This window comes from Micrasema longulum, unplaced genomic scaffold, assembly GCF_059751315.1.
Source record: "Micrasema longulum isolate JH-2025_06_02 unplaced genomic scaffold, ASM5975131v1 h1tg000831l, whole genome shotgun sequence".
Lineage (NCBI taxonomy): Eukaryota > Metazoa > Arthropoda > Insecta > Trichoptera > Brachycentridae > Micrasema > Micrasema longulum.
This window is the reverse complement of record NW_028278023.1, coordinates 1107915-1117952: the sequence shown is the minus strand read 5'-3', so window position 1 is coordinate 1117952 and position 10038 is coordinate 1107915.

Sequence of the window (10038 nt, the reverse complement as noted above, 5' to 3'; positions counted from 1 at the left end):
GTTAGGGGATCGGTAGTCTTTTTAATGGGTAGATATGTGTACCGTGACGTATGCTTCCCCTTGTTTCATATCGATGTACCTACTTAAAACTTGAAGGGGGGGGTCGGTAGTGTATCTTCGTAATCGCTCGAGAGAATTTATCTTCAACTATACCGTCATGGTAAATGTATGACGTCCTTATATTCTCATCATAATCGAGGCCCATGATATTGTTTTTGAAAAAATATTTATTTTATTGATGTAGCTTTAACACTTATTTAACTAATTATTTGTATTAACAGTAAATTTTATATGTAACTTATATTAACATATTACAACAGACATGAAGAACATTTTACAGAAGGGAATATAGAAGTCTAGGCATCTACATATGATTTATACCTAGGGGGCTGAATCCAGTCCTTGTCTACAAAAATTTAGACAAACTCAAAACATTGTTGAAGATACCAAAATGTATTCATTTCCAATATCTAAATATGTACGTTATCATGTATGTTATCTAAGTATGCACATCTAAGTAAGTACATTAAATCACTGGTACAGTTTAAAGTAGGTTTTTGAGGTCTTGGATTAGCATGGAAGGAACAGATAAGACACATAAAAAATAAAAAAATGAAAATGAAAAATAAAATGCATACTCAAAATAAATCCTGTTTTCATGGTCATGTCATACCATATTTATATGCTATAAACTTTTAATAATTAAAAAGGAATTGCCCACGCTCAGACGCTAAGGTCTTTTTGAACATTTTTTACAATTTATGTTATAGCTTAATTTTAAGACGTATTTTTTAAATTGTATTTTTGTAATTAAAATTCAATGTAAAAATATGTATGGAAAAATAAACAAATAAATAAAAATAAAATAAAAAATTAAATGTCGCAAAAATGAGTAATGTGGCGAGGGGTTATTTACACTTTATTATTAATGTAAAAGCGATTGACCGTAAACTAACCTTTTGAACTTAAGCACAACGTGGAAAAGTCATTGTGTGTACGTTTTTACTATATACATATTGTAGACATACGAATATAAAATGTTTAATAACTCCCGTGATCACATTATGTCAAATTTAAACACGCTAGGTTGCTTCTATAAATAATTTCCTAATTTAAATATGTCAACGAAGTCATTTGTGATTCAATTACCCACTCATGATACAAAACAAGTATTCGTATTAATATGAATCGGGTTGTGGTCCCGTGGCTAGGTTGCGCACTCAAGGATCAGAGGTCCGATGTTCGAACCCCACTCTACCCCTACTTGATTACCATTTTCTAATAGTGAGTTATTTACAACTCGTCGAAAATGGCCCCAAAATCGAAATATTTAGGTACATAATAAGAACGCAAATATTAACAGCTCCCCGGGGAGTTGAATCCAGTGCTTGTCTACAAAAATTTAGACAAACTCAAATTATTCTTGATATTTAAGGTATTTTAAAATAACATAACAAATGTTAGTTACCGTTAATAGAGTTGATTTATATAAAGTATACTTGATATTAAAAATATCGGCAATGTGAGAATTAATAATGTGTACAGTACGAGTATATTAATATTTCATACTCGATTTTTTTTTTTTTTAAGCACTCTTTATATCACATATATGTAAATGGCAGAAATGCCGTATATAAATAAATAAATAAATAAATAGTTATTGCCATAAGAGTATACTGTTCGCAAATGCTTAAACCCATGTACTGTGTACCCATGTACCATGTACTTCGTGCCTTGATGCTCCCCTGACTCTGTCAAAGCAAATCATCGAAAAAGTCGAGATTTGGAAGTTGGAAGTATATGTTACAGAAAATGGCAGCTTTCAAAAATAGCTGGAAGTGTGGTTAGGAGTAGCAGGCGCCACATTCAAAATCATGAAGGCTGGCTGTAGATCGGATATTTACTCAGTGAAACCAAATGGCGCCTATGTAACGCTTGCATAACAGCTTTTCTTCTCTATGGATGCGAATCGTGGCACCTCAGCTGACAGTCCGTCGGCAGTTTATGTTAGAACTTCGGGACGAAAACCTGACTTGGGAGGACGCAAAAAAGTTGGCAGCCGATAGAGATGCATGGAGGCTCTTTGTGGATACTATATGCTCCAACTAGGGAGCGGACATGGAATGATGATGATAATGATGGTGTTTGCAATTGTCTGAGTCATTCGTCCAGGTACCTTGTGAATGAGTGCTAATAGTTTTGGGCAGTTTCATATAAAGTTAATAATCTTATATAAATTCAATAAATCTATAATTTTCCCTATCTGCATTAGTTTCAACAAATCTAAAGTATTTAACGGGAATTCATAGTAAGTAAATTCATATCTGATTCCGAGTTTAAAGTTAATGTATCCTAAAATATTTTTAACTATTTCAAGAGTATGTTGGTGTAAACTATAATACGAAGTCCATATGATTGTATTCCAACTGGCTCCTAACTAAAGCTTTGTACATCAATTTCTAAGTTTTCATATTTTTTAAGTTCTTTGTCAGTTTTGTCTCTCGCAAAATAAATCCTAATATTTTTAAGGATTTATTGGCTATGCAGTTTATTTGACTTATGAAAGACAACTTTCAATCAAAAACGAGACCTAGATCTCGCATTTCAGAAACAGAAACTTATTTGTTGTTCCTAATCCGATAATCATATATGATACGATTATTTATTCTAAAAAATCGCATGACCCGACATTTTTTAATGTTTAATTGCAGCTGACCAAATGGAACATTTATCTAAATTTTTCTTTAGAGTTGTACAATAATTGGCAATGTTAATTACTCAAACAATCTTGATGTCAGCAAACATCAATACCTCAACATCATCGACTTTATCTAATATATCATTTACAAATTTAATGAACAGTATTGGACCCAAGTGTGATCCTTGCGGAACACTTGGGTCAGGACACAGTTGTTGCAAAGAAGGAATGGGAATAAAATCATGATTGACAATATCTGCTTTCACGGGTATATGTATATAATAACATAAGAATTTGTTTGGGATCTTACCAGTCTTTACACTGTTTCTCATGCCGACCCAACACGCGGTCACCGGTTAAAATCATGAATAAAGTGGAAAGAACTTAATAATAAAGTATTTATATTAATATTAATATGCACTTCCATCAAGAAATGTCAGTGGAGAATATCAATTATTAATGTGATTTTGTCGAGATTGGGATAAAATCAAATGATAATGTAAATCACATAGTAATATGAAATGATAATAGTCTTGGTGGAGTCCAATGTCTGAATAAACTGTGCAACTCGGTTTAGCTTGCCCTGTCTGTGTAACCTAAAAGTGCAAATACACCTCACAACGACATGAATCATAAACGTACATATTACGTAACTTTAAGGTGTATATTTTTTCAACGTTACCTTAAATTTATCTTATTTCCCGAATAATGAGAAATTGAAATCAAAGGTGGTTTAAAAAAATCACAAATCGTCAATGTTCTTTATTGAAATTTTTGCACAGTGGTCGATGGTTTCTTTCCTTCCTGTTCCCAAAAAATCGCGTGATGTCACCAAATTCTCGCCCCTGCAGAGTGAAGGGACAAGGTAACACAATTTCCGTTTGGACCCGCCACCCATGTAAAGTAGCCGAGGGATGATTAATACATCCCATTTTCCTGTTTCTCATTGTTTGAAAATTCCTAAATAATTCCGTCTTCGTTTCACTTAGCACGATTATACAATATGATTTATCGATGTTTTTTGCAGTTACGTATAAAGTAATATTGTATTTTAAAGTATTTAGTAACTTCGTTGACCGTTATACTAGATCCATAAAAAACAGTTATCCATTCTAAATTCAAGTATGTACAAATCATAGGTATATAATTTATTTATTTATCGAACGGTAAAAATTCTATTTCTAATCAACGTATTTTATGGCACCCAGTTCTTTTGATATATAATTACCAAAAAACATTATTCCAAATAATAATATTTATTTGCTTTCGATTACAATCTACTACTTTTCTTTATAGGGTACAACACTTTTCTTATAATGATATTATTTCAATGTTATAGATTTCTCTAGAATACAGTCATACTGTCTGCCTTTAGGTAAAACCAGTTTTTAGGCAGACATTTTTTTATGCAGAAATAAATTATTGACCAAACAAGAGCAATAGGTAAAACAGACGACTTGTGAATAATATATATGGACGGGGGATCAATCACATATGGCAATATTTTCAATTGTTTTTTTATTTGCTCATCTTGTATTATGCAACTATATTCACACGTGTTCCAAAACACATAAAACGAATAACCTTATTAAGGATAATATTATCGATGTACTTTATCACACAGAATAAATTTATTACTTATCGGCTACTAAAAGAGTTTTCTCGAAGAAGAACCTTTTCTTACTTTATGCCTTAAATGACGTAACATTGAAGAGTTATCACCCAATTATGTATTCCTGATTTTTAATAATCCAATACCTACAATTATCTAATCCCAATAATCCAATTCCTAAAATTATATAGAAAATATGATATTCTATCAATGTTAGATTTGATTCCCGCAATCTTTGAAACATAAAAAACTCTCCTAAAAAGTAAAGCATTTTGACTTTTATGATTATTCCTCCCATCCAAAGATATATTAATACACTTTCTTAGTTATAAATATGTTTAAGAAATTTTTCGCAACGTTCCCTTCCCAATTCTAAGAGCACTATCTTTACAAAGTTTTATAAGATTACAAAATTTAAAAAATTCTGGCAATATAATATTTATGGGTCCCATTTTGTTATAAATTTGAAGGTCCCAAACATTTTTTGGGTTATCAATTTGAAGGTCCCAAACATTTTGGGACCTTCAAATTCTTTGTGCCAAATGACGAACTCGAATGAAATGAATAAGTTCAGTGGTTTTCTTTTTTATTATTTATTAATGTACTTATTAAACTAAGACAATAAAATATACATATATATATGAACCGTATTATCAGCGCTATTATTTTTGAAAGTTCTGTGCTTCTAAACTTACTCCACATGTGACGTCTCAAATTCTCTTCCGCTTTTCTCGGTCAGTTCTGATGATTAGTCCGTTTACTTACCGGAAATCTTTCACAACTCTCTTATCTTTGCTTGATTCATATAAACTAGTGTCGTCGCTAAAAGTAGTTAGTTTTTATTTTTAAATAGTTTCATACATTTTTAAGAAACTTTGCCGTACAATTTGATGCTTTTATTTTTACCGCGCCTTAAAAAAACATTTTTCATATCCGATTTCCCGTAAGTCTGAACTTCCTCATTGATTTAAAGATGCATAAAATGTAAGTAATAATGTAAAATATTTTTAAATATTACTAAGAAATTTAATTAAATTAATTTATCTATTGATATATTTAACATTCTTTCTGGCAGCGATACGATCCCACTTGCTATGTAATAATACTCACACTTACACACACCTAAACACTTAATCCCACACAAATACACACAAACACACCTCCACACTTACTCTCATACAAATACACATAAACACACCCTTTTGTTGTTCCACACTTTAATATCTATAATTTTTATTTAGAAACTTCGCTGGTCCGTCTTTAAACCGTATCTTTTTTATGTTATTATATCACTGTCGACTGTTTGTTTCTGTTAAATAAATAAGATTAGGCGCATTTTTGTTTGCCTGGAATTAAAGCAAAGAAAACAAAGTGTCCATTATTCAACTCTTGTGTAATGCCAGGTGGTACTCCTACATGGGTGCAAATCCTGGCCCCTTACCAAGACTCAAAACACCAAACCTATGTGTTTTGAGATTAAGGGCTTGAGGAAAGTATAAGGCATTTGAAGACCGCAGGAACGCGGATTGCCCTGAAGGAGTCTTGTGATGTCCACATGCTTCACTCAAAGCGTATATGGAAAAATAAGAAGAACGTAGACAAAATTTTTTTAGCGACTTACTGTTTAAAAATTAAAAACCCTTATTATAAAAAAGGTTCTTTATAATATTATAATGAAATTCTCACTTCAAATTAATTAACTCCACGGACCTTAATTTGACCATTTGAAACCCAACAACCGGCCATTTTCACCTCTGTTCAGGTAAAGGTATCCCACCTTGTTCAGTAATGTTATCATCCATTTTGACATGTGACTATTTCCTCTATTAAAACTGGCCGAGTATTGTGTCACAGTGCTGTAAGCCGCTGGCGATTAGCACCGCCGGAAAATGGCGTCTAGCGTCGCTTTTATCGGCGGCTGGCATTTCCTCTCGACATTTCCCTCTACCCCCTTGCCTGCTCCTTGCCACCTTTGCAACAACACCCCTCCCAGAAACCTCCCCGTTCATAAAGGCGCTGTTTATTTTACTACTTTCATGAGAATAACACAATCTCGAACAATATTGCAACTCTTTTCGTATTATACAGTTATTTTATTTTATGGAATATCATAAATCTAAAATTTTGTTTTAGATTTAATTTATTATTTGTAAATTCTAGGAACTAACTTACCCTTCCATTAGTTTTTAGCTATATTTTAAACATTTAAAACGTCCAGGTGGACGAAGAATACAGTTTTGTGTGTGAAATAGTACCAGAACCCTAGACTAGCGTTTTCGAGTAGTGTATTGATTCGAAGTACCAGGTTCGATTCCTGGCAGGGTCAACTGATATATTTACTTTAAAGGTGATTCACTTCTGTATTTTCCTGGAACTGGTGCCTGAAGAGTAAGACTGATCAACTTACCTTCGTGTATCATGGTGTTTTTCAACCTGTACAACCTGTGATCCCCCGAGGGAGGTAAAAGTTGGTCATGAGGAGGTTAGACGCCAGCAATTTTTTCTTTTCGTCAGGGAGTCGCATATCCAAAAAAGATTGAAAAATACTTACGTAACATATGATAGAAATACGCTTCATTATTGTACGAATGCAGTGCCCTATTGACCACTGAGTGCGGAAAGGGAAATTATGATGATCATAAAATATTAAGTGTATAGACACTTGCAACCTTTGACACTTTCAACTCCAGGTGCCAGGCCTACAATTACAGAAGCGCAACACGTCACCAACGACTAAAACACTAAATTCAAACCCTCTCCGCCCAACATCGATTCCGGTTGTCTTCGAAACAACGTTATTAATTGCTTATAACATTTAACGTAAATTAATTTCAATCGTCACGGTTAAGTTCAAGCCAGTATTGTTCGGTATTCATTTTATTTAGTTTATAGTCCATTAAGTTGAAAATAAAACTCCAGATAAATATGTAAGTTCAAAACTTTTTATTCAATTCACCGCAACCTTGTAACGAAATTTCGGTGAGTTGAAATTCCATACAATTATTTTTTACGCGAAAACAGATTCACTACAAGTGCTATTTCCTTTCTCCCAATATTTTTTTCTGGCCGTGAATGACACACTCGCGAAGTCAATCGACTTCATTTAAATTCATTTATATATTTCAAACTTATAAATATGATTACATTTTTTTTTATAAAGCCATCTCCAATACAAAGTAACATATTTTGTAGTCTTTGATCATCTTCTGGTCTCCTTCCAAACTCCTTAACTAATCTAATAACCTATGTATTCCTTACCTTAATCGTGTAAATGTTAAATAAGTATTTCTAAGTTATACGTTTTTTATGTACAAGCACTATCTGTCAGCTGTAAATAAAGAGGTTGAGGTCGGTTAGACGATGTTGAAATTGCTGGACGTTGGAAAAAAACAATAAGGCCGCCAGTGTACATACTTGCGCTTCAGGTGCCAGTCCAGGGACTGAAATATTGTAGTGGTAAAAACTCATTTTTATATAAATATTTCATCTCAGCCATATCGGGAATCGAACCCGATACCCGTTACGTGGTAAGCAAACGCGCTGACCATTTGGTTACAATTCAATGAACATGTATACAAACAATTTGCAACTTGTATAATAACATTATTGGAGCCAATGCGAGTGATATAATTCAACTTAAATGAGAATAAATTCAAAAGGGAAATCAGCGACAGCATGCAGGCATTATCGTCGTGATGGATAAATAGCATATTATTTTTTCATCTTTATTTATATTTTTAATTTAAATGGTAAATACGTACAAACATTTAATTTTTTCTAAATTCTATTCATGTATAATATAACATTATTTATGACACATTTCGTATATTGTAAATTATAAGTTGGAAATGATTTTTGTCTAGTATTAAGTAAACATGCATTACTTATAATACTGGTTTAGTGATCCCTAAAATCAGTAATAAATATGGCAGTAAAACATTGAATTATATTGTACCTTACATTTTTAATTTAATTCCTTTTTTCTTTAGATTTATATGTAATAAGATTAAAAAATAGAAATTGGCTTCTTAATCAAAAGTTTTTATATTAATGTTCTATAAATTAAATTGTTAAAATTTGTTTTTTATTTTTTTTATTAATAAATTTCATAAAACGTACATGTTTTTAAAAAAAATTATACAGATCTACTTTTATACATCTAGTAAATGTTATCACTGTAACTCTCCAAAAAAAGAGACTCACTCTTGTGCTTGGAGAGTGACTTACACTGTTGTAGTTGTTTATTTATAAGAGTTTATATAATTTTTAATATACTAGTACACGAGAAAAAAATAAAAAAACATAGGATATATAAATAAAAAAACATTAAACAATAATACATTCATACTAATTAAAATTAAATGTAGTTTTTACACGTTTTCCAAAAATTTATTTAGATTTACTTTAAATATATACATACAAATATATATATATATATATTTATATGTATTTATTTTTTCATGATAAATTACTTTTCTTATTTTTTTTTATTGAGCGGATACAGTCTAACTACTGCTCCTTATTTTAGCTGTAAGTGTTTATGTAAAGATATTTATTTTAAAGAAGAATAAATATTTATAAAGGTAAATTTCACCAAGACGCCACAAAAAGTGGCTTTGTGAGGTTTTTGTATTTATTAGGTTTACTTCTTTTTTGACATATCTTAATTTTTAGTCATGTGTGCTTTTACAATTAAATAAATAAAATAATAAATAATATACTATACCTGTATTATATTATACTATATGTGTTTATTACTGTGGATTTCCACAAATATATATTCTTTTTAATATTTGAAAATAGAATTCCGTCACCAATAGTTATCATCGTTATCGTTATCACAAAGTAATTATAAGTATTTCTACCCCTATTAAGCTCTTATTATGTAAATATAAATAAGTTCTTATAAATTATTTTTATATCTAGAATAGTTAACCTATGTCAAATATGTTTTCATTATATATTTTTGTTGTAAAATATGTATTATCAAGGTTTTGGGTTCTTAATAATGCATATTATTATTGCGATTTATTTTTTATTTCCAATTGTTGTAATTTTAATTTTAAGATCTATTATGTTTGGTGTACCTAGTTTCAAAATGTTTAAGGTTTATCTGTTTTTTCTGTCTTGTGCCAATAAAACACATAAAAACAATAAAACACCCTGTGTTTTATTGTTTTTCTTTTCAATTATTTTTCTTCATCAATCATGAATTTTTTTTGGATCTTTCATGAGCCACCGCTTGCTGAATAGAATGTATTTAGTAACGGTATTCATTTTACGATTCAATAATAATCCATATTATTTATCTTCATTAAATTTGAACCCCGTCTCTACCGTGTCAGTGTTTTCATCGTCACAAATTATATTAATCGTTATGTTAGCGTTAACTTTGGAAATTTCTAAAATGAAAACAAGGAACAAATATACAACACCCTGTTTTTTGTAAATTATTTAATGATAGTATTTGTGTTCACAAATCAAGAGTTTTTTTGATTTTCTTGAAACATCACATTGCAATTTCGCATCATTCCATCGGAAGTAATATTTCTGATGAATAAACTGTTAATTCTATACGGGTAGTTAGGTAAATATCTATAATACGAGTAGTGATTGAAATGTTTTTTTTTAAATCCCTTGAGAAATAAATGCAGGAACTAATGTTCTCGCGACTCGCGTAAGACTCGCGAAAATGCCCTTTCTGTTCTGCTCGGTGCAACTACTGATA